This window comes from Micropterus salmoides, unplaced genomic scaffold (assembly GCF_014851395.1).
Source record: "Micropterus salmoides isolate LMB-PRFRI ecotype aquatic unplaced genomic scaffold, ASM1485139v1 Ms_hic_scaffold_22, whole genome shotgun sequence".
NCBI lineage: Eukaryota > Metazoa > Chordata > Actinopteri > Centrarchiformes > Centrarchidae > Micropterus > Micropterus salmoides.
The window spans coordinates 22,772,120-22,797,051 of NW_024041373.1; the positions used below are offsets into that span (position 1 = coordinate 22,772,120).

The 24,932-nt window shown below is 37.8% G+C and overlaps 1 long non-coding RNA gene across 1 annotated transcript in view; it reads left to right on the plus strand.

The window, feature by feature from the left end:
• LOC119916812 overlaps nucleotides 1-24,932 on the plus strand; it is an 88,253-nt gene that overhangs the window by 23,591 nt on the left and 39,730 nt on the right. Inside the window, exon 2 of the long non-coding RNA XR_005447164.1 lies at nucleotides 1,524-1,573. This is a non-coding gene — a long non-coding RNA (uncharacterized LOC119916812). The remainder of the gene's footprint in view (nucleotides 1-1,523; nucleotides 1,574-24,932) is intronic.

Here is a 24,932-nt window from a genome sequence, read left to right on the forward strand (position 1 = left end):
ATTTCAAAGCTGGACTCGGGCCATAGTTAACCTAGTATAAAAACTTACAGAAGGGGGAAATTGTTAGCCTGGTTCTGTCCAGTTAAAACAAGAAACAACTCTAAAGCTTGCTAATTAACATGCGTACTAGTTGGTTTAACAAGTATTTTAAAACATTTGGTTTTTGGGGTTACAAATAAGGGAGAAATGTTTCTTCGCCAATAACAGCGTGAAGTTACTGTGTGCAGCATCCTGAAGTCTTGTTATCACAGTGAGGTTAAAAAGTGCCTTTACAGAAGCCAAAACTGAAACTTATGCTGTATCAGGCAATCTGTATTAGCCAGAGATGCTGCTCAGAAGATAAACTGGTATTTTTCAAGAAACAGTTCCAGTGCATAACTCACTGTAAAAACACCACTTAACGCTTTTACATCTCTGTTTATGAATGGATTAAACAAACAAGATGGGATGTGTTAATTAGTGAGCTTTAGAGTTATTGGCAGGCCCAACTTGATGTTTCCTCCTGCTTCTAGTCTTTATGCTAAGCTATGTTAAACATGTTCTAACTCTATCTTCATACTTAAAGCAAGCCTATGTAACTTTTGTTAAACAGCAGCCAGTGTGGCTACAAGTAGCATTCACAGGAAAACGGTAAATACTAAAATGTTGTGGTGTGTTATTTCTCCTCTCAAAGGTTACATACTCTCTACACTTTACCACACAATCATGAGATTGATATTAATCACTTGATTTTACTCTTGGGGAAAAAAAGCAAACAGGATTTTTTTTCCAAAATGATAAACTATTCCTTTAAGCAAGGGCTGATTTCCCCAGAAGCGTATAGTATGGATCAGTAACCCTTCACTGGATGGATAAAAGTTAAGAAGCCATGACTCTGGGAGTTCTGGGAAAACATTTTCCTGGGAATTTACCAGAGGATTGTGCTGCTTCTCATAACACACACAGGTCAGTTCATGGGTCGACTTCTCAGGCTTTCTCTTATACACACACACGCACATGTACATACACACAGTCATCCCAAATCTGTTTAAGGGAAAATGGTGTGAGCAGTATGAAGCTGAGAGGAAGAAAGACAGCAGCTTAAGAAGGAGATTCTTGTGTTTTTTTTGTGTGTGTGTGTGTGTGTGTGTGTGTGTGTGCTTGCCTCAGAAAGTTGGCCAGTCATTAGTTGAGAGCTCTTGGAGGAAGTGGTGGTTACAGATGACTCAGCCAAGCCATGCATTTTATTCTTTCTCTGCGCTTTCCTCTCTCTCTGTCATCTGCTTTTCTTTCTACATTCTATTCATTCTTCTTCTCTGTTCTGGCTCTTTATTTTCTGTCATTCTCTGAATCTCTGTCCCCCTTTCTTTTTTGTCTTTTCCTGATTCATCTTGACCTTTGGAGGTATCTCTGTGAATGTGTGTTATGTTTGCCTGTGTGAGTAGCACACTCAAAAATGTGTGTGGGAAGATAACTGGCTTCCTTCAGAGTGATTAAAACATTCCTTCTCTCCTTTTTCCTCTCTCATTTTCTGCCTTTCTTAGTTTTCAGTGAAGACTTTCTGATGAAGAGGAGGATGAAGACAGACAAACTGGTGAGTGAAAGCTAGCTGGACATGACTTTATTTCAACATTGGCCAGTATTTATCAAGCTAAGAAGGAACGCAGCTCTAGGAAACTCAGATTTTAATGTATGGTCAGGTTTGTCATTCTAGATCAGCATTTCTGCTGAGATTTGGTAAAGCAGAGAAAGTTTAGGAAAAAAAAATCCAGATTTTGGATTGTTTATTTGTAACTGTAGAAAACACGGCTAAAGAGCAGGAAGGGTTCAAGAGCTTGATAGAAAATAGTACAACACGCTTTCCAAACTTTGATGGATTTGACCCCGTGAGCCGCTGAATGGCATTTTATTTCTCCTACGTCTGTAAAAATGAGTTGATGAATACCCTTTTTCTAAATAGATCAAAGTGATTTTCTTTGAGCAATAAATAGCACAGCATGCAAAAGTAGATTCTTGTCCCGTAGTGATGGGTTTAAAATAGAAGTGTAATGAAGATATCTGGATAATCACAGAGACGGTAAGTAGCATTGTGAGGACAAATGTGTTCATTTTTTGGCAGTCAGTCAGGTTGCGGTAGATATTGGCTATATTTTGCACTTGCTTGGCAAGTAGCCCGCTTCTCCGAACTTAGTCATGTAATCATGATGTGACGCACTGACCGCACCTGTGAAGGGCTGAAGTGAAAGTAACAGGGTTACGTATCCTGGTGATATTACAGCAGCTGTCTTCAGATGGAACAAGGTCCAGCTCAGGAGCATTTTAATCACCTTGATCAATCTGTGTATAGGAATGAGTCTTTCAGTGACGTTAGTGGAAGTTTCACAGTTGGTACTGACGCACATTATATAAGATTTGTGAGCTGTTCGCTTATGTTATTTCAATGTGCATATGAGGAGACTATCAAAAACAAACGTACAGCACTGCACTCCAGATTCACATTTTGAATCAACTGAAAGGCTTTTTTGAGTGGGCTAGCTATAAGTGACAACTATATTTGCACAGGTTGTATGCGGCAATACATAGAAATGTTTAATTTACTGTAAATGTAGTAAATGATCACTTGGAACTTAAGGGGTATGTGTTGTTTGTTTTCCTCGATGGCAAATCACAAATTGCATTCACAGGTCCAGTAATATGTGCAGTGGCAGAAACTTAAGACACGTATAGACTCCACAGCCACACTGAGCATTCGCATCTTCTGGCAGCTATATTGGTTCTTGTGTGTGCAGTACGCTACAAAAATCTGATTGTGTATCTGAACGTACAACTCAGGCGCAAACAGGCATGATTACGATCTATGTGGCTGATTGGGTTGTGATCATTTCACTGATCCGTTGCGGTACACACGTCATGTGACTTGTAATTCTGACTGTGTTCACTTATACCAAATCATCTCACAGCCCACCGCTGTTCCTGGGGCCTTGATAATTATGCCTTCTAACTAGTTAACTAGCTAAACAGCAAGTGGTAAGGTCTTTTCAAACGGTGAGGCAAATTTCCACCGCACACAAACAGACGACTGTACAGACGTTAGCTGTAAGCTAGCAAGCATTGTAAGCACCAACGGTATGTGTGCCTATATATGTTTGTGTTCTGTTCAGCCATTGACTGTTCTCCGAACTCACCTTCGTCCTATTATTTTCCTCGAGTCCCTCCTATTTCCTCTCATTTCTGTAGATTCATAAGGCCCCAGTATTCGAGTGACTTTTCGTGGAAACATTTTTAAATCGCTTGGTCACGTTTTTGCCGAAATGTGCACTACCCCGGTTGAAATCATGTCTACTTGCGTCTTACTCATAGACTGTATATAAGAAATGGACGTAGTCATCGTGACGTCACCCTTTGGTTTGTGGCCTGCAGTTTTGAACCTTTAGTTTGGCCAATAGGGCGCCACCATGTTGAGTTTTTGCAACCAGCGGCAATGGACGTGACCATATTTGGACAAGACAGTTGAGCTAACGGCTGTGTGCGGACCTAGCTAGCTTGCTTAGCTAGGTGCATCTGTAATTCACCTTAACTATCATTTTAACAGGGCTGATTGTCTAGCGAACAACAATAAAACTATATGTACTCACCAGAGAAAGCCGACTCCTAATAAGCTTTTTCAGTGGCGCTGGTTAAATTTACACAGTGCCGAGGGTACGAGTCTATCTCTAGCCTGATTGACAGGTCGCCATGGTATCGACTTGTCAATCTTAGATTATCCCGCCCTGAAACATACTCTGCTTTATGGTCCATTTTAAAATAAATGGAACCATTATTTACTAAAAGAACATAATTTTGTATAGAAGAAGACATGAAACTAGCAATTGAGACCATAAACTCATTAGGAAAGTGTTTACTGAGGTACTTATTCAGGTGAGAAGTAGCCTCATTTTACCATTATTTCTAATGGAGCCGGACTTCTTTTTGTAACCAGAAGAGTCGCCCCCTGCTGGCCGTTCGATAGAATGCTGGTTTCAGGGACTTCCGCATTCGCATCAGATCACTGACCGGAAGCTTCCCGCTTGGTCTTTCCATCGAGTGTATATGCAATGGAATGTACAAAAAAACATTAATGCCATACAAAGAGAAGAGATGCTTTGCTCCTAGCTACTTCCTGTCTGCTGTGGATTGGTCTTCAAAAATACACCACCACTGAAATTGTTTGCTAGCTTCTCAAAAAGTACAAATCGCCATATAATTCATCATTTATCATATTTTAACAGTGGATTTGCTACACTGGATCTTCCTTCCTCACTTTATGGGAAGCATTGTCATCATCACACTGACAATCACTGTCAGCTACACAGATTTTGAGTCAATATTAATATTGTGAACCCCTGTCAGTCAGCCATTCATGAAATTAATGTTAACAATTAACCATCTTTTGTTGTATTTGGTCTTTTGACCAACAGTGGCCCTAAATATACCCCAAAATAGACATGAACAGCAGTGTAGATAGTAAATGGGCATGCTGGCCTGTACATACTACAGTATTTGTTTTTTGTTTGTTTGTTTGTTTTAACCAAATAGTTCCAGACATGTCTAGTTACCACACTCATCAAGCCTCAGCTCATGTTCTGCTCATGTCCAGAAGCTCGGGACATGCACATGAAAAATTTTATGGCACAGATCGTCGTGGCTGCGCAGATGTAGAAAGTAATGTGTAATTTGGGCTCCCAGCTGCACAGCTGAAAAAGTAACAAACGTGTCATTCTTGTCTGCACCATTTCTTGAACAAACTTGTTACTTCAATCAGAAAAAAAACAAGGTCAATGGATTCAGGAGGGGCAGTGTTAGCAGTTATATTTTAGTTGATTTCTTACATATGCCTACTATTAAGGCTTAAATTTGAGTAAAACATTAAAGACCTTTCCCTTTCTTAATCTGAATGTGTAAGAACTGAAATATTGATGTGACAAAAACATTCAAAGCTTGATGTCTCAGTGGTAGTTACGGCCTGCTTTGTATTTGTAGTGTGTTGTTGAGAGATGTCCATCTTATTAGAAATTTTAATTTAATTACACCTGTGAATCTAATTTGACTTGTTTACTATCAAATTCCACTGGATTGTCATGATCAATTTATACCTTGACCTTCATAAATGTCAGTGAGTTCATCAAACTGCGGCCTAGAGAGTTGGTCTCAATATCAATATCTCTTTCACTCTCTTTCTCACTCTGCTTTTTTCTCACTCCTTTCATTCTACACATTCTTCATAATGGCCTTTAAGTGGTATCAGTTTCCATATATTGTCTCACACACACACACAAAACACACACACACACACAAAACACACTCACACCCACACATGCCAGCCCTGTTCCGTCAAGGCTCCCCCCGTTTACGGTAAATGTGTGTTTTTGTCATCTGTGTGCCTGGATGAAGTGATGCAGTTAGTTTTGGTATCATGTCCGTGGCCATGCAGCTCCACCACTGAGAGAGACCGAGAGCACTGCAGTGTGGGTAGGCGTGGGAGGGCTATGACAGAGATGACTCAGCATTCTGTTGCCGGGTAGAGAAGCTCCAAACACTCTCACCCCCATACATTTAAAAAATACAGTATCTGATGTAGCTGCCATTCACGTCCCAGGCTTGTGTAAACACTTATCTAAACTGTACATGGTTAATATTTGCATGACACATTTCCCAGCAATGTTCCATCCACTCAAGGTCCACTAGAGAGTTAGCTGTGAGTAGAAAACGGATTAATAAATAACTAAGCCAGGTGAGAGATAAAGAAATACCTGGAAAAGATGGTGGGATAAATGTTAAAGGAGTCCACTAAACTGTATTGTTGTTAGCTAGCAAGCATAGCATCCAATGTATACTTGAACACGAAACTAGTCACAAGCTCGCTTCTATTATATAGGCTATAAATAGGCATCCATTAACAATCAAGCCAAAACTGTGTTGTCAGCAAACCAAAGTATCTGGCCAGTGCTGTTTTGCTGAAAAAACACAGAATCAGCCAAGATTCCTTGTGAAAAATACAGCTATTCAAAGCCCGTCTCGTAGAAATTTGACTGCAAATATGTTTTGAAGAAAACATAATGCAAACCGGATTATGTTTTCTTTCAACTTAATGAGGAAATTTAGTAAAATAACGTATCTGACAAATTGTTGTTGCTGAAACTGAACTTATTAGTAAAATGTTCATTCACAACATGCTTCATTTGTTTTCTGAGCTAGCTACCACGCAGGGTTCTGTCTGACCATCGGGAGCAGTTTGGGGTTTAGTGTCTTGTCCATGGACACTTCTGGACAGGAGGAGGAGATGGGGATCAAACCAACAATCCTGTGATCAGTGGACGACCCGCTCTACCACCTGAGCCACACAGTATTAACTGATTTTATTAAAAATCCTTTTAATGGTTATGTTTAGGCACTAATAGCACCTGGTTAAGATTAGGAAGTCAGGAGTGGCGTGAGAAAATATAATTTTACAACCCCGTTTCCAAAAAGGTTGGCACACTGTGTAAGGTTTTAAAAGACACAAAATGTGATGAGGTGCAAAACATTGAAACCCCCTATTTAGTTGAAAATAGCACAAAGACAACTTATCAAATGTTTTAACTGAAAATGTTCTTGTTTTTGGAAAATAATATGCCCATTTTGAACTTGATACCAGCAACACGTTAAAAAAAAGTTGATACTGTGGCAACAGAAGACTGCACAAGCTATGAAATGCTAAAAGAAAACACCTGGTGGGACATCTCACAATTAATTAGGTCAACTGGCAACAAGTTCATAACATGATTGGATTTAAAAAGAGCATTCCAGTCTTTCTGAAGGAAAGATGTGGAGGGGTTCACCACTTTGTGGAAGACAAAGAATCTGGGGATTTCATTGTCTACAGTAGATAATGGCATTAAAAGATTCATAGAATCAGAAGAAATCTCTGTATGCAAGGGCCAAGGCCAAAAACCAATATTGGATGGCCGTGACCTTTTGGGCCCTCAGATGGCACTGCACCAAAAACAGACACGATTCTGAAGAGGGCATCACTGCATGGGCTGAAGAACACCTCCAAATACCATTGTCTATGAACACAGATCGTTGTTGCATCCACAAATCCAAGTTGAAACTCTACCATGCAAAGAGGAACCCATTTGTAAACCAGATCCAGAAAAGCCGTGTGTGGTCTGTGGGCCCAAGCTAATTTTAATATGGACTGAGGCGAGGTGGAAAACTGTCCCGTGGTCTTAAATTCTGTGTGGAATTCAGCCATTCATTACCACCAATCACCATTAATGCTGAATGATATAAACAGGTTTTGGAGCATTTATGCTGCCAAGTAGAAAATTTCAGGTCTTTTTCAGGGATAACCTTGCTTATTTCAGCAAGACAATGCCAAAATACATTCTGCACTTATTACGGCATTACTCCGTAGTACAAGAGTCTAGGTGCTAGAAAGGGTGCTAGACTGACCTACCTGCAGTCCTGACTTGTCACCGGTTGAAAAGGTTTGGCACATAATGAAACATAAAATACGACAAAGGATACAATGAACTGTTGTGCTGAAATCCTACATCAAGCTACAATGGGAAAACATCCCACTTTGAAGGTTACTGCAGTTGAAGATTACTGCAGCTGGTCTCCTCAGTTCCCACCTCTTCATTTAACAACTTTTTTTGAAACGCGTTGCAACCATTATATTTTAAATGGGTATATCATTATCCAAAAAACATTTTCAGTTGTCTTTGTGCTGTTTTCAAATAAATTTGGTGTTTCAAAGTTTTGAACCATCCTATTTTGTTTCTATTTACATTTTACAAGTGTGCCAACTTTTTTGGACCCAGGATTGTATTAACATTTAACAGAAACCACAGACTTTAGTCTGGATACAAACTCTGGAGTCACGGTCCTGCACTGTGGATGCCCACCATTCTCAACCACCTCCCTGCAACTCCAGTGCCATACAAAAATTATTCACTCAAAAAAACATTGCCTCTGATTATATTCAAGCCAACAATTATGTTCGACAGCACAACTTAATTGGTAAAACAATTTAGTAATATATAAATGTATACAGGGTTGCTTATTCCTAACTGTGTCTAATGAATTCTGTTGATACACTATTTTCTTCAGCTGGTCAAAGCCATTGTAACATTTTGCCACATTGGTTTGGGCTTGGCTAGAACCTGGATGGGAGACCCCCTGGGAAAACTAAGTTGCTGCGGGAAGAGGTGTTGGTGGGTGAGTAGGTTGCAGTCTTCCATCTGGTCCTAATAAAAAAATCCCAGTGCAGTCATGGGGAGGCTGTGCTTTAGGAGATGCCGTCCTTCGGATGAGACATTAAACTGGGGTTCCTGACTCACTCTGGTCAGGAAAGATTCCATGGCAGTTATTGCATTAAAGGGGGGGGGTTCCCCGGTGTCCTGGCAAAATTCCCACCCTGGCTTTGTCCATGTTGACATCTAATCATCCTCCAGTGTGATTAGCTCTATGTTTCTATCCCTCCAAGCTGATGTGTGGTGAGCCTTCTGGCGCAGATGGCTGCTGTGCATCACCCAGGTGCATGCTAAACATCGAAGGTGGTTGAAATGAGTCCCCATCCCCTGAAGCGCTAAGATAAAGCGCTAAAGAAATTTTTCACACAAGCTGCAGTACATTGATTTGCTGATTTGGCTGCTATTCTACAAGCACAAAATGATATGTCCTGTTGCTTAAATTACACTAACTGTAAACTTGTTGGTTCATGTTGAGTGTCAGACTGATCAGTTGAATCAAATGATGTGCCTTTCCAAAAGCCACAGATGAAGAGAGGGACTCAGATTCAGCAGTACAGATATTTGAGTTTTAAAGAGTTAAACTAGGTTTAGAGGAATATACTTACATATTTGAATTTTTGTGCTCAGCAGATAAGAGCAGCTGCAGACAAAGTGAGAACTTGCTATGTGTCATCTTTAGGATTAAAGCAGAAACGAGAGATTAGAAAATGACTTTGCACCACAGCTCCCTCGAGGTATATAACGATCAGCACTGTGCTTTCAGTATGAGAATAGTTAAATACATTACGTTAGAGATAATATTGCACCTGAAATGTTGCATACAAATGATTGCACACTTTAAAATGTATTCGTCTCAGTGTGTTTGATGATCGTCTCTGAAAAGGACCAAAGCAATAGCAGAAACGATGTAAAATCACAGAGCAATTTTGACTCAACTTCACTTGAAACAAGCAAAGTCACGCGAGTCTTTTTTTCCTGTGAGTGCTTTAAAGTAAATGCTGAACACGAACAGGCAGAAATGAGCTGCAATAAAACAAAGAAGAAGAAGAAAACAACAAAACACAGAATGACTAAAATGCGCGTGTTTTGTGTAAGCTTCGTACTGGTTTCAATCAAACTGGTTTTGGTTTGTCTGAACATGAAACCTGACATTGTCCTTAAAATGCCTTCTCACCATAGAAATTCATGAGTCAGTAATGTAATGTACCGGTAGTAACGTCTCATCCATGGGGTCGAGGTGCCACATGTGGGCTCAAATGGTATATGCAGGCAGGTTTGCTGGAAATTATAAATCTGTTGTGGAGGAGTTTTTCTTGATTGTTATCGAATTTTAAATGGTTAAAAAAGAAAATAATTTCTCATAATTGGAAAGTTTGTTTGTTTTAAATATAGAATACAAAAGAAGAAATTCACATGAAAAGACTGTCACATGCCGAGGTTAGGGTATGGGTTAAGGTTAGGCATGTAGTTGTGATGGTTAAGGTTAGAGTAAAGGGCTAGGGAATGGTGTGGGGGTGTGTGTGTGTGTGTGTGTGGGCGTGCATTATGTCTTTGTGTGTGTTGTAGGCCCGGTTGAGATCTGGTGGTTTGTGTCCCTAAATGAGAATAGACCTTTCAAAACACTGGATAAGTGTGTGTGTGTGTGTGTGTGTGTGTGTGTGTGTTCTCATGAGTCAGATGTCAGGTTCGAGATCAATAAATGTCAGAGCTGAATATCCTGTCAAGGTGAAAACAGTAGTAGGTCACTAGTTTGTGGGCGGGCGTGGGTGTGTGTGTTCTGTTGCACCTTTACTCATCATGAAATACGCTCCGAGATACAGTAAATGAGTAAACGCCACAAACATCACCGCTCAGGGGTAGTAAGAAAAGCCACAGATGACAAAGATGTTTTCAGATTCATACACACATTCTACGGTTAGGTGTCTCATTTGTCGGCCAAAACTCTTTTTAACTCCCAAAGTAAAATGACTAAGTCCGCCTGCGAGAGGCATCATTTCCTGATTCTGTTTTGTGAAATACAGAGGTTACAGAGTTCGTTTATCTTTTAAAATGGCCATCTGTCAAACTTAAAAAGGCTTTGTGTAGCATTTGCTATGGTTGCGTTCAGTAACTTTAAACAAGACATCATCGTCACTGAGAGCATTGTCAGCCTCTAGTGGCCTCTATGATACATTTAGCCTTGTAGTCAATAGTCATGTTGGTTTAATTCACTGCTTTTGAAGTTGTTACAAGCTAAAGACTTGTGCTGTGTCACCTTTTCATTCATTTAGATGAACTTATTGATCCCACACAGCAGAGTACAGGGCCAGATGCATGGATACATAACTTAAATAAATAAATAAATAGAAAGGCAGCATCTATTTACAAATGGAGCATGAGGAAGCTAAAATAAAGGGTACTAAATACTAGAGCTGCAGGGATCAGTTGATTTTAATTAGTCAATCGACAGAAAATGTAAAAATTTGTTTTAGTTTTAAGTAAAACTGATAAATATTCTCTGGTTCCGGCTTCTCAAATGTGAAATTTTAATACATCTCTTTAGGACGTAGGAAAACACAACAGATTATGTTTTACCAATTGTTTTTTTTGTTTTGTTTTTTACATTTTATAGATCAAGCAATTAATAGATTCATCAAGAAAAGCATTAATCTGCACTAAATGCCTGTCACAAACAGTCACAAGATAGGTGCAATAAAGTATTTGAAATACAGAAACTGGGAAATTCTTGTGTATGCAGAAAACAGTGTTAGAATATCTTCACATCTTAAAATACAGTTATTGCACTTGTAGCTGCAAAACCAAAGTGTTTAAAGTGTATTGATAAATGAAGACGGTAGTGCAACAGGTCAATGCTTGCAGTATTATTTTATTACAGTAGTTGTTTTGTTCTGCTGTAAACAGCGGTGATTGAAGAGTCCAACAGCACCAGGGACAGATGACCAAATATAACCTGTAATTTGTGACAAAATATTACTGTCACTAAATATTAGCATTTAGCTTGACACAGTTTATTAAATTAGGGCAAAAATCCACATTGGCGATGTCATTGAAGGTATTTTACTTGGTGGAACAAAACTTATTGTAACTAATAAGTCAGACTTTCATTTTGATGTTTCTTGTAAATCCCTTTTTCCACTGAGATTCTCAGTACCAAACAGCAGAAATGATAACAAAATTTACAGCCTCAAAAATCTCACCATCCTCTGCCTCTCAATTCTCACCACGCACTTTCAACTTCATGGCACGTTACCTGGTCTAAACGTGAGGTGACTGTAATCGGCGCTTTCTATTGTTCTTGCTCTTTAAAGCAAACAGGGCGATGGCTGGGGGAGGGAGAAAACAACAGGGTTTAGGGGAAAGTACAGTAAGTTTTTATTCTGGGAATCATTAGCAGAAACAATTCCACCAATTAGAGGATACCAATCATCTCCCCCATGGAATCATTTGTTTATAAAAAAACTATATATTGAGGGATCAGCATTGACAAAAATAGATTCATGTTTCAAAGTGCAACAGGTAGCTGGGTTTAATGAATTTATCCCATATTCAGAAGCAGCCTGCAGGTAGAGCATGTTTGGCCCCGTTGACTCAAAGACATTTAGATGTTAAGAGTATGTCCACATTTAGCTTGTTACATTACACAAAAATGCCTGTTTCTCTTTTTCTTTTCTGTTTTCTGTCCACACAAAACCAGCACTTTTTCCTCGCCGAAAACTGAGCTTTTCAAAAATGATCCCCAGAGTGGACAGTGGTGGACAAAGTACTCAGATCCTTTACTTACTGTAAGTAAAAGTACCAATTCAACTGTCTAACAATGCTCCATCACTAGTAACACATTCTGAATTCAAAATCTGACTTCAGTTAAAGTATTATCAACAAAATGTAATTAAAGCATCAAAAGAAAAAGTACTTGCTCTGCACAAAAAATTCTGTGATATATTATGATAAATATTTAAAGTGTATTTTATAAGATAATCATATATAGATGGATGGGTAGGTAGAGAAAGAGAGAGAGATGTAGAGACATATGTAGATACGCAGAGAGAATTGTACATCAAGTACAATACGTACCTCTGACGTGCAGTTGAGTAGAAGTATAAAGTAACATAAAATGTAAATACTCAAGTATAGTACCACAGAAGTCTACTTAAGTACAGTACTTGGAGTGGATAAATGGTGGACAACAGTGGAGAAACTAGCAAAAGACAGGTAGATTGTGAAAGTATCAAAACCCGAAAATATCCTGTTGGGGGGATTTGGGGTTGCTGTTAAAATCAGGAAGCCTTTAACTAATTAAATACTTTCCCCCCCTGTTTTATTTACTATTACCACTTAATAGCCAGCAATGTACTACTAAGTCAAGTTCTTTTCATTGTATTTACACTAATAAAGAATAAACTATAACACGCAAGACTTAATTTAAGATTCTGTGTGATCTAATAACTCCATATGCTGCTTAAACTCAAACAGCGTATCCTATTTTATAAGTTTATGAGAGGCTTTAGCCCTGACATACACTGAACACTTATTCAGTGTGTACTGGGTGAGAGACCCAGTGCAGGTTGGGATAGTCTGCAGCCCCTTGAGCAGTATAAGACAGATGGATGTGTGCAGAACCTGAATTTGTGGTGTAACAGTATGGACATTATCATAAATTACCACTGAGGTACTTCTATTTGAATCCAGTTACTTTTCTTTGTGCAGCTCTGAAGGTTTGCTGGGTTTTCACTACTTTGATCACACAGGGGACGCCTGCTTTCCAGGAAACAATGGCAGGGTTTGACTACTTTTCCACATCATCACAGCATTAATAAGTCATCATGTCACGAGTGTTTACCTGGGTAGGTGTAGCTCTCATTGTATGGGTGTTTCAGAAACAGAAACCAGGCAAGGTGACAGTAATATCAAGTCATGATACTCGCTAAGCGTGTGTGTGTGTGTGTGTGTGTGTGTGTGTGTGTGTGTGTGTGTGTGTGTGTACTAAAGAAAGAGGGGCGTTAGACGGAGACTTGATGTGTACTTAAATATTCTCTCCACTAGAGGGCGACTCCTCCCTGCAGAAAACAGCCTGTTGACTCCAACAGAATTTTTCTGCTACAGTACCTGAAAATACTTTTTAGTTAACTTTGAAAACATTATTATTTCGACGCCTTTTTGTTGAAATTTCCATCCAACACCAACATAAACCACAACCAGAGCCACTATTTTACATTATGAAAACGCAGAGTCTATGTTACAGGATGTACAGTAGGCCTATATTATAGGCTATTTCCAGTCTTAACATTTTACACAGCGGTTGTCCGGCAAAAAAAAAAAAAACTTTTCATCCAAATAATCACTATAATATTCTAATAATATTACTTTAGGTTCTGATAGGGTAGTTGTGGCTCTTAATAGCCTACTGAGTTTAAAGTTATTATATTAAAGACAGCTGCTTTAATGTAGGCCTATTCTCTGCTCATCTCTTTGTTTAGTAGCCAAATATTCCTACAAACAGAATTATGTTGGGTTTTTATTTGTTTATTTATTAACACATAATAAAATAATTATGCTGTTTTTATTTTTCTCTTTTTATTGAAAGTCACGTTGTTCATTATTTGTTGTTATAAAACACTGGTTTTGCTGTGAAGTCGTTTGCAAAGGACCTCCTCCTGTGTCCATCGTGGTGATCCATTAGAAAAAGCGCTTATTTCGCCGCTTTCTAATTTTTCTTACCATGATTTCAAAACAATCGCAGGTGAAATGTGATTTTTACCAAAACGAAAAAAAAATGCTGTGTCTCCCTCACAGGCTTTAAAAGGTATTTACCTCGCTTAAGAGATATATCACCATCAATGAATTAAAATAAAATGCATTTGTGTGTTTTGCTTTCATGCTAATATGTGTAGTGTTGATAGGGCAAAAAGAGAGAAATACTTTTTCAAATTGGGTTATTTGTGACTTGCAACACACATGCATGACCAGCGATAAGACATTAGGAAACTATAGAGGTATGACTTCGCTTTAAATCTTAAAAAGTGTCCAAGCACGTCATCACTTCGGGATATTTTTTATAAAGAATCAGATGCAGAAAATAAAACATCTTTTCATATTTTACAGCAGCGTAAAGTGTCTGTAGCCTGTTTTGATTTTCTGTTTCTGCTGGAAATTAAATATAAAATCGGCTGCAGCTGCAGGAAATGACTCAAGATTGGGCAAGAAATAATGTCCAGAGTCAGTGTGACGATTAATTACGCTACATGTGCGATTTCCAAATGAATGTTAACGTATTTTAGCTTCATCTGTTAACGATTTTCCACATCAGCTACAGATCACATTTGGACTCACTTTAATTCTGACACATGATGGCCTGCAAAGCTCAAAACAAGTCACCCGAGCCTCTGCTGTTGTCACACATAACACGTCGCTGGAGCTAAAAAGAAATGAAATGAAATCCAAATGAGACTCCTGTTTTTAACGTTTGTCCTTTTTCACGTCCAATATCCAGTTTGATTTCTTCACTGCGGAGCTCCTCTTCCACGCTTTTGTGCGCAACGCTTTTTATTGAATTTTTTTGCGGTGTTGATGTATATATTGATCTTGATATGCCTCTACAGCCGTTTTAGTTTATTATTTAATGTAGCATAGCCTAATATTAAACCAGGAGAAATAAAGGTCGACAGAAGCTCGTTTTTCCATCAAAGTAGCCTCCCCCACACCAGGGGATCTCCCGTCATTTATCGCTGCATACACGTTAGGTAAAAGATCCTAATTAAAACAGCAAGTAAGATATTTTTTTAGAATTAAAAACGGTTTAGTCCTTAAAGAAAAAACGTGAGATTTGATTAAAGTGTTATAAATAACAAGACGGCACGACTTCCTTGGAATGCCATGAAAATATCTATCTCTGGATATTGTTGACAAGTTAAATGTTTTCACTCTGTAAACAAAAAAACAACAGGGACCAGATAATCAAAATGTCACAGCCTGATAAGCTTCCTGTGTGATGAGAGGGCAGACATTTGACATTTTGGGTTTGTTTTTCCTTCTCACAGTTTCACACACAGTTTTACACACACATTATGTCAAGTCACATAAGCAGGAATTCATAATGATGTATTTTTTTTTAAACCATGAAGAAATGTAGATAGTGTATAATGAGATTAATACCCCAATAAAGTATAACTGTATAGTATAAAAATCCTTTAAAATTGTTTGCGATGTATAGTGTCGGACTTGTGTATTATTTTCTTTTAAACATTACAGAATTATTAAATGTTATTGAAAAACAGTAAAATTGTAGAAGCAGTCTTTAAGAAAATGAGTGATCAATAATTTATATTAAAGGGTTTAACTATTTGTAAGAGAGAATGTAAGAGAATAACTAAATGCCTCTTATTAAATATCGAAGTCATGCCTCTACATTGACACAAAGATATGGCAGTAAAATCCCAAAACAGATTTAAACATCCTTAAACAAGCTGTGGAATCGACTTCGGTGTTTGAATTTCATTTTCTTTGAACTTTGAATATATAAAGTTTCACATCTTTCTTCTCATGTGAGTGTGTTTGTGAGTTTCTGAGTCACCTGCGGTTGTGAGGGAGATAATATTCACCCCACTGGTGTCTCTCACTTTAAGTCAGCATAAAATGGATATTAGAAATGTTAAAGGTTGAATTGTAGCTTTCTGCAGGCTGCACAATTCAGACAGTTAATGACCATGGAGGAGGATGCGACGTTTTTAGCTTCTACTCAGCTACATCCTCTTTAACGGTGAATCAGACAATGCAAATATAGAAAGTATGTAGTGGAAAATAAAGGAGGGTGAACAACAAACCTTGTATAATTTTAGGAAAACATTCATTTATACCTACTAAAAGATCTTAAAAGATCATAAATCTTTATGTATCTCCTTACATTGTGCTGTTACATAAGAGGTGTATATTATTAGTTTACAGTGTAAGAATTAATGTCATGGTGAGTTCAATTCAACCTCCTTAAGTCTCTTATACAATTCTCTACACTTTATATCATGATTTAGTCAAAATAGTTAACAAAACATGCATCATGTTTTGAGTTTATGGCACAAAACAACATGCACAAAAATACAAAAGATTATTAGAACATGGGAATATCTTCTTCATTGTAGCTGCATGTGTGTGATTGTTTTCAGTTCAGTAAATCATGAACTGTTAATTACATGAACACTGGTTAAAAAGGTTAAAAAAAATACATTGACACTGTTGCAAGTAAAACTAAAGCAGTCTAATACAGCAGTCCTGCTCTATATCCTATCTTCATGAAGATTACAATGTTCAGTTTTTGTTGAGACTCCTTTTAGAGAGGTTTTTCTGTTAATTAAAGTGGACAAAATAATATAAACACCTATAGTCAGTATAATGCAATACAGATTAACAGTACCACAGACTTAAGCCTCCAAAATGACCACACAGTTGATTCAACACGTATCTAACAGTTTCAACAACAAATGAATTTTACAACCTTCATTAAGGTAGGATTTACTGCTGCACAACTTCTGTAACGTCGTGGATTTAAGGTGTTGCAGACTACATTTTCAGAAGCTAAAAGCATTGAAGGTGGTTGTGGTGTTGAGATAAATTGTTATCGTATTATGGTGAAAAGGACTTTAATCAGTACTCTTAATTTACTTAATGAATCTGGTAATTAGTGTTTTTTTTCTATTAGTAATACTAATGTAATATTTTGGTCATAGAAACGGAAGCTTTGGGTAAATTGCTCTGGATAAAAGTGTCAACATCTTCTGTCAATTGATCAAAGCTTTGTGGTGGTGGTGGTGGTAGTAATAGTGAACTGAGACAGAGCAACAGCCATTAAAAGCAGACAACTAGGCAAAACAAAAATTAAAACGAGTAAAAAGCTAGTTTATAAAAATGAATCTAGCTACTCTTTAAAGAGCTGTAAGTACATGATACTGGGTGGAATCATATCACTTGTTCCAATGCACCCCAGCTGACACTTTCTTTATCTCCAAGCACAGGGCTTGTGTCTTGTGCTCGTTCCTTTATAGATTTATGGAAGAGAAAAAAAGATTGAAACTTTTTAATTTGCCTCCCAGATTGAAATTCACCCTTATCTAATTTCAGATCAGCATCAAGTGAAACTGCACAATAAGTACGCTACAGTACTTTTATTCAAACCGTGATCATCTAGTCAGGGATAGCGTTACACCTGCTTCTTCAAAACGCACCGTGGGCATCAAAGCAAAGCCTGTTGTATTGTTGTGGTTATGAGTTACTCTGCCTTTAATGATGATGCAGCTATGTGTTTTTGTAGAAGTGACTGTTCAGTTTCAGACATAATTCAAAATGTATCACAATGCGACATTAGATCTGCTCTGTTAGGTCATTTATCTTTCACATCTCCTATGTGTTTCTTTATTTAGCACTTGCAGTATTGATTATGCAATGTAGTTCTTTGTTATAGCTCTAATTCTTCTAAGACTTCAAAGTGGAATTTCAGCTTTAAGGTTATTTGGAGGTGTTTGTATCCATATTAAATGAACAGTGCGGGACTCATAGCCTTTTTATACCTCTAGAGGATGGACTATGTATAAAAAAAAAAAAAAAAAGAGGCTGCAGTTTATACACGCTTTATTGCATGTGAATATAAACACTCTCAAATTAAAGTTGAAAGTCAACACTTTAACCAGTTGACACTGCTTCTTTTCAGATCAAATCTACTGCAGTACAGAGCCAAAACTAAACTGTCCAAATACTTACAGACTGAACTGTACATGCAAGGACAAAGGAATCACCTGCCCAGTGCTGTAGTCTTATTTTGACATTTCAACTATTTTTCCTTTTGTAGTTTTAGGGTTTGGAAGTAGAAATGTATGCTGCTATTTCATTAAGATTTTCTGGAATTAAAAGCATAGATTTACCCAGCATCAACTAACAAAAGTGCAGACCAAAACTAAATACCTGATTTAAACTTTTTCCAGTTCCTGTTTAGGGAAATTAAATACAGAAAATCTTTTCTCTGCTGTATTTTTCTGAAATAAATGTGACTAAGTATGTAAGCAAATAGCTCTAAGCTCCTCCTAGTCAATATCTGAGTCATGCTTCTCTACAATGACAGAACAATATGTACGGACGCTTATTAATACATTTAAATAAAACTCCTATCATACACCTGGCTATGAAATTGAAAGTATCTTCTCACTCTCACTCTTCTCACTGATGCAGCAAACATAAAGCTTAGAATTACAAAACTACAGATCAAAACTTAATACCTGATTTAAGCTTGGCAATGATTTTTTATTTCCTCAACGTACACTGAAATACACTCTTTCCAGCTGAGTCAGGGCAGCGACATAGTTTTTTATTTTTTTTTATTATTACACAACATGTAACGTGTATTTCTCAAGGCCTTGAGTTTTCAAAACTCTTCACACCGCCAGCACAAAAGAAGTCAATTAGGACATAACTGTGTAATCACCTTTCATTGCTTGGACACAAAATGCATTCAATGACCACATATTTCAAAAGTTATATAGTTAATCTCCCTCAAACTTAACCACCACCAAATCTCTGTGTAGTCACATTGCTCTTCGCACATGTTTACATACTATTTATTAAAAACAGTTACATTCAGGTTCAGTACCCAACATGCAATCACTGGAAATTAGACTGCAATTTACTACATTCTGCTACATCTAAAAAGAAATAAAATAAGACTTGTGCCAGGTGAGGAAGAATCCAGAATATTTTGTAATTGCGTGGCAGGATGTGGCGTTTGACTGTTCTCTTCAAGTCACTGAGTGGTTTACATCCCAGGATGGTGTCACATTTCCTTCCACCTTGCCCTCCATTCCTCAACAGAGAGTAAGCTGAAAGGAATAAAGGAATTCTTGTCCTCATGGAGGTGGAAAGACAACCAGCCATACAGCATACAATGAATGCTTGATGTCTGAATATATCTGCAGAAGATTGCCAGGGATGGTTCAGGCATGCAAAAAGATCCTTTGCCAGGTTTATGGCAAGAGACGACCTATAGTGTGATGTGGACGAGAACCTGTGGCCAAATGCAGGGTTGGTTAGAACAGCTTTTCTACATATGAAGCTGTCCTATACATGTGTACAGTGAATATGTATAGTTTTGTCTTGCATAACTGGAATTACTTTAGTTTCATCACTGTGTTCCTAAAGAAAGCAAATACTGTGTTTGTGACTGAATTATGAGGGAGTCTGGATGAAACCATGCTCAAAACATCAATAACATTTACATGTGCAAAAAGGCATAACATTTGATTGATTGACATTTGATTTTTATTATGTTGATATGATCATCACACAGCTTCAAAGATGTGTTGGAACAAGCAGACACAAATTATACATATTGTGCCACTGTCATTCAGTGTGAAGAGTTGATTCTCCAGTTTGAAACCTGCTGTTGGGAACATTTTTGTTTAGAGGATTGGGACTAAAATAATCTCCCCAGTGTCTGGAGTGCATGCTGACACATTGGCATACAGCTGGTTATGTAAGGCCTCCATGCAAGATGATGTTGAATCAATAACAGCATTAAAAACAAGCATCCCTGTCCCAGTATTTACATTTTACAGAGATGTAGTTGTCCAAAAATAACCAGGTCACAAGTCAACCTGAATTGCAGAGGACGAGTTTTCCAGTGAAGGTCTCGGTCTAAGTTAATGATATCGTAGGAGGAGGTGTCCGTGGTGTTGTTTTTTTAACGTGGAGAAGTCTGTGTGAAATGAATGATGTTTGTGTTAACCTCGCTGCTGTTGTTAAGCTTAATAAGGAAATCAGGCAAGGATCCTGCCATCAAGCATGCCGACTATGGAAATGAGAGATTCTTATCTTTAAGTCATCCTGTCCCTCTCGCAGCACACACCTACACACCCATACCAGCCAACACCCTCATAATGTGTCATGCAGGAAAACACTCAGACCAACCACATACTCACTTTGTCTCAGCACTCACATGTACATCTTGTAATCACGTTACTGATAATATCACTGTTCCTCTCCAATGTCCAGTGAGTTTGAAGATATGCATATAAGAAAAGGGAAAACCCGAGTACATTTCACACATAAAGGCAATTCAAACATCAAAAAGGAAAATACAGATTAAAACAACATTTTGGCGGCAGAAGTATAACTTAAATACACACCACTTCAGCTGCTACTTATATTACTACTTGTATTCATGTAGAAGTTGTACTGCCATTACTATGATTACAAATATAATATTTACTTGAAGATAACTACTTTTGTGGCTACTACATGTACTAATGGTACTATTACCTTTATTGCTCCATTACTAATATTATTACTACTAGTGCATTAACATGGCTGCCATTGTTTCTACTTCTGTTATGTAAGACAGATGATTGCAGATTGCAGTACATGTTTACGTACAAGGTGTTTTCCTTGGCTTTTTTAAAAATTTTTATCTTTAACATCAACAAATCAATGTGTTGTAGTTTAATTTTCCATATTTGTATGGGATGATGATGTTCAGTGAAATGAAACAGAGAAAAGCAGCCAATCCTAAAGAGTATTTATGTTTGCTTAACAGATTTACTGAAAAGAGTAATCAGTTATCAAAAATCGATGTGGTTTTTATTTCAGTATTTACTATTTGCGGAATGAATTAATCTTTTTAGAACTAGTTTCAATTCCTATTACATCACAATATTACTACTTTTACAGATATAACAACTGCCATTCTGTTGCAGAAAATACTGTAACTATTATTACAATGGATGTCACCATCTTACTACTACTGCAACTACTAAATGACAAAACACCTATTATCAGTAGTGTTGTCGTTTCACTTCTTTGAAATTTCTTAATGTTCCAGTGAGTAATTAATTGGCTGGGCTGGGTTACTATATACTAGTGTAGCTCTGCATTATAAGAAATAATTGGCTGCAGCTTATGTGCAGGTATTATTAAAGGGATGAATAAAGTCCAAATGGCACGCAGTTCTGTTTATATTACATTGGATATCTGCATACACAGATGTGTTCATACGTGTTTGTTGGTGTGTATGGACATATATTTTGGGCTTCAAGTGGATGGAGGGCAGACATGGACAGATGATGAACTTGATGAACGTCAACAGACCCATGCCTGACCCACACATCCATGTGGATTCGAAAAGTGACATCTGATATTGTTTTTTTAAATACTACCATGAGCTGCTGGTCAGAGAAGCTGCACCAGCTTGAACAGATGGTCATGCCCTCACCATAATTACTGGTTAAGGTGGTTACTAGCACCGGGTAATACAGTATTGTAAGCACATGTTCGTCGTGTGTGGTCAACCAGAATTTACCATCTAACTAGTGTCACTCAGTTCCTGACCAATAGAAGCCCAGCTGTTCCCGTCAGCACATCCGCTTTGTCTTCAGGACTGAGGCCTGAAGTTTTCTGTATGTTTACCAATGTGTGATATCAGGCTGATTTCAGTGTTTTCAAGCACTATGTTTAAATTTGACTACTTTTAAGAGACATAAGACATAATAATACATTACAATGCAGGTATTCAGTATTTCTCCCCAGAATTTTCTTTCTGGCAGCATGGATAAGTCTTTGAAACAATATTTGGATCTTCATATTTGGAAAATAAAACCTTTATCGCTTTATTTTATGAACCTGTAATTTCCAAGAGTACCATACAGAAGTGTATATTTTGATACTAATTACAGAGAAAGTGGAAACAAATGTCTCAGTAATTTGAGTTAGAATTTCCTGGACAGAGCTGCTGAATTTAAATAAAACTTGCAAAAGATGTAATTGAAGAGCTGAATCTGTAAATAAAATAAGAAAAAATTGACTAATTACAAAACGTTTAGACACACTGGCAACCAACTGTAGTTTGTGTTTTTTCAGCATAGAGATACATGCATGACGGAAGATTTCTACACTTGCAGCCACATACAGCTGTAGTATTTTTCAGTCACCACACTAAATCGAGTAAAATATTAACCACCTGGCTCGTCTCTTCTGTCAGAAATGTCACTTTCTTCTCTGCAGTTTGCTGCATTTCCTGATGTTCCACGTGTTGTTGGCATGGCATTTAAAGCAGAGGAGCATGACCTTTTGAATGTTAACATTAACACAAAAACTAATTTGAATCTTGCACACAGCTGTAAATAGAAGGTACATCACCCTGTTACTGCATGTGCCAGAGTCTAAAAATATGCAGTTCTGCAAAAAAAAAATCTACAGGAGTGTGCGACTCCCACTTTACAGAAAAACAGAGAGAGAGCGGTTTATAATGAGTTGAAGGTTTGTGCTTTGTTGACTTTGTTGTGTGCTAGCAACGGATGCCATCTATGAGCGTTTGGCTGTGCACATAATGACTGGATATGTAACAGGAGGATACCTGAAACCATTTGTTGTGGCCTCCATTCTTGATAAATTTGAGGTCAAAGTAAATCATCTGCATGATGTGTAGATTTATTTCCAATTTTTAGATGTTGGCAAGAAAACAAGTGAGCTACTACTGTATCCCGGTATCTATTAGATGTAGTGTATATTGGCTTGTGAGCTACTCAGATATGTTTACAGACAAAAGTTTGTTAGTTGACAACAGTATCTAAACATATCACAATCCACAAAGAAATAATCAGCTCCCAGTCAAAACGGCTCCCTAACCAAACCATGTCTGTTTAGTTCTGTGGAGATTATTCAGTTGAGATCCTACTATTATTTGTGTTACAATAATCTGCCAGTGATTTTTCTCTTAATTAATGGATTAATTTGCTTGTTTTGTTGCACCGGACCAACAGTCCAAAACCCAAATATATTCAGTTTGTCATCAAGCATTCACGATTAATTGGTAGATTTTCTATCGACATTGACTAATTGACCAATAGTTTCAGCTCTACGATCAGCTGTTCATTGTTAAGAGATGAGCAGCCTCCACATGGATGTTGCATCACTGAAAATCTACAGAAGAACAGAGACATGGAGAAAGATGAGAGAAACTGAAAATAAAGGAGACAAACATTTTGAGAGGTCAGGTGAGAGGAGTGTGTGGGCTTTATTTGGCTCCACAGATGGCACACACAAAATGTTAAATGTCAGCATGCAGCAATACCGTTGCCTCCTGTCAAACGCATCTCCCTGAATAGTAAAGCATGAAACCCACAAACCTTTTCTCAGTTTTGTTTTTCAGAAGGGAAAAAAAAACCCTGTTTCGCCTCAAAGCTGACTAAATATGGCATGTTTTGAGCCAAGATATATATTCACATTCCTGGAACACATACAGTATCCTCGCCACTCATCACCTGTTTATTTATCAGAAACAGTTTCTGTAGGATTCCCCTATCACAGGGCTGTCTGTTCCTGTCTACCAGTCACACCGCCCTGTGCGAGGAAACAATCTGTTAATTTGAGGTACAGAGATCATGTGCCGAGCGATCACAGGCGACCTGGTTACTGCCTCCCTCTTATCTGATCTGCCTCTTGCTGATCTGAAGCTCTGTGTCATTAATAAAGCAGAACTCTGACATGAACTGGACTTTCCCATCCTTTTTTTTTAATATCGTATTGATCAATTCTGACCAAAATCTCCTCACTTCCACACTTCCGTCTTACCTGCCGGGGTGCAGCTCTACAATAAAGCCTTAAGAAGCGGCTGTCTCATGTGTTTTCAGTATTTCAAGTCAAAAGTAATTTCTTATTATTTATTTTTCTTACCCTTTTTAGAGAAAAGGGTCTTCTGAGTAGGACCAAACAGATAAAGTGGCTTGTTTGATTTATTGGTTGATATTAGTTTATTGCAGATATATCTCACTGTGTACATGTTGGCTGATAATTAACGAGAAATTGCAGCAAAGGAATGCCAAATATACTGTGTGATTGAAATGGTTTATTAACCTCTTTTAATTTCTTTGAACTCACTGCTACTTCCTTCTCTGCGTCTTGTATTATTTTGCTGTGTAGTTAAATAAACAACATATTTCCATAATTAGGTCAATTCCATCTCCACTCTCAAACTGGCTGGAAATGTTACATGGTTTCTCGTGTTAAAGTATGATCAGCATCTCACCCTGTTCCTCATGAAAAGGAGTGGGCAGCTAAAGCTAGGATGACTGGTGGGAAATGTTCGGTTTTGATTGGCAGCTGATTCAGCAGGACCACTGAGACACAGCGTAAACAAAGCTACACTCAGTTGCCAGTTTTATGAGGAACCCCTAGCTAAAGTTAATGCAGTCTAACGCAACCGTCCTGCAATAAATCCTACCATCTTCATAAAGACAGAGAGGTGTTTTGGTTATTTAGCTTACCCCTGTTGGTAATGGGGTGGACAAAGTAATAGACATCTGTCACTATAATGCAATACAGTTCAACAGCACCACAAACTTCAGTCTCTAAAATGATCATAAAATTAAATCAGCACTTGTCTAAAATAGTTTAAACAAAAACTGAACATGATAGAAGATGAGTGGCTAATTATTTTATTATCTAATCTTGCCTGCAAACTGATGTTGGCCAATGTTTGTTTGGTCTCTCGTTCAGTAAGTCAAGATGCGAGTGCCCATGTCTGTGGATATAGGAGACATTAGCTAGAAAGCTAACGTGGAACAGAACAGGACATAAGACTTACAAAGCAGATCTATATGCTGTAGAAGAACAAAAAACATGCAGTTTTATTCTGTATGGTGGACCTGCCTATGT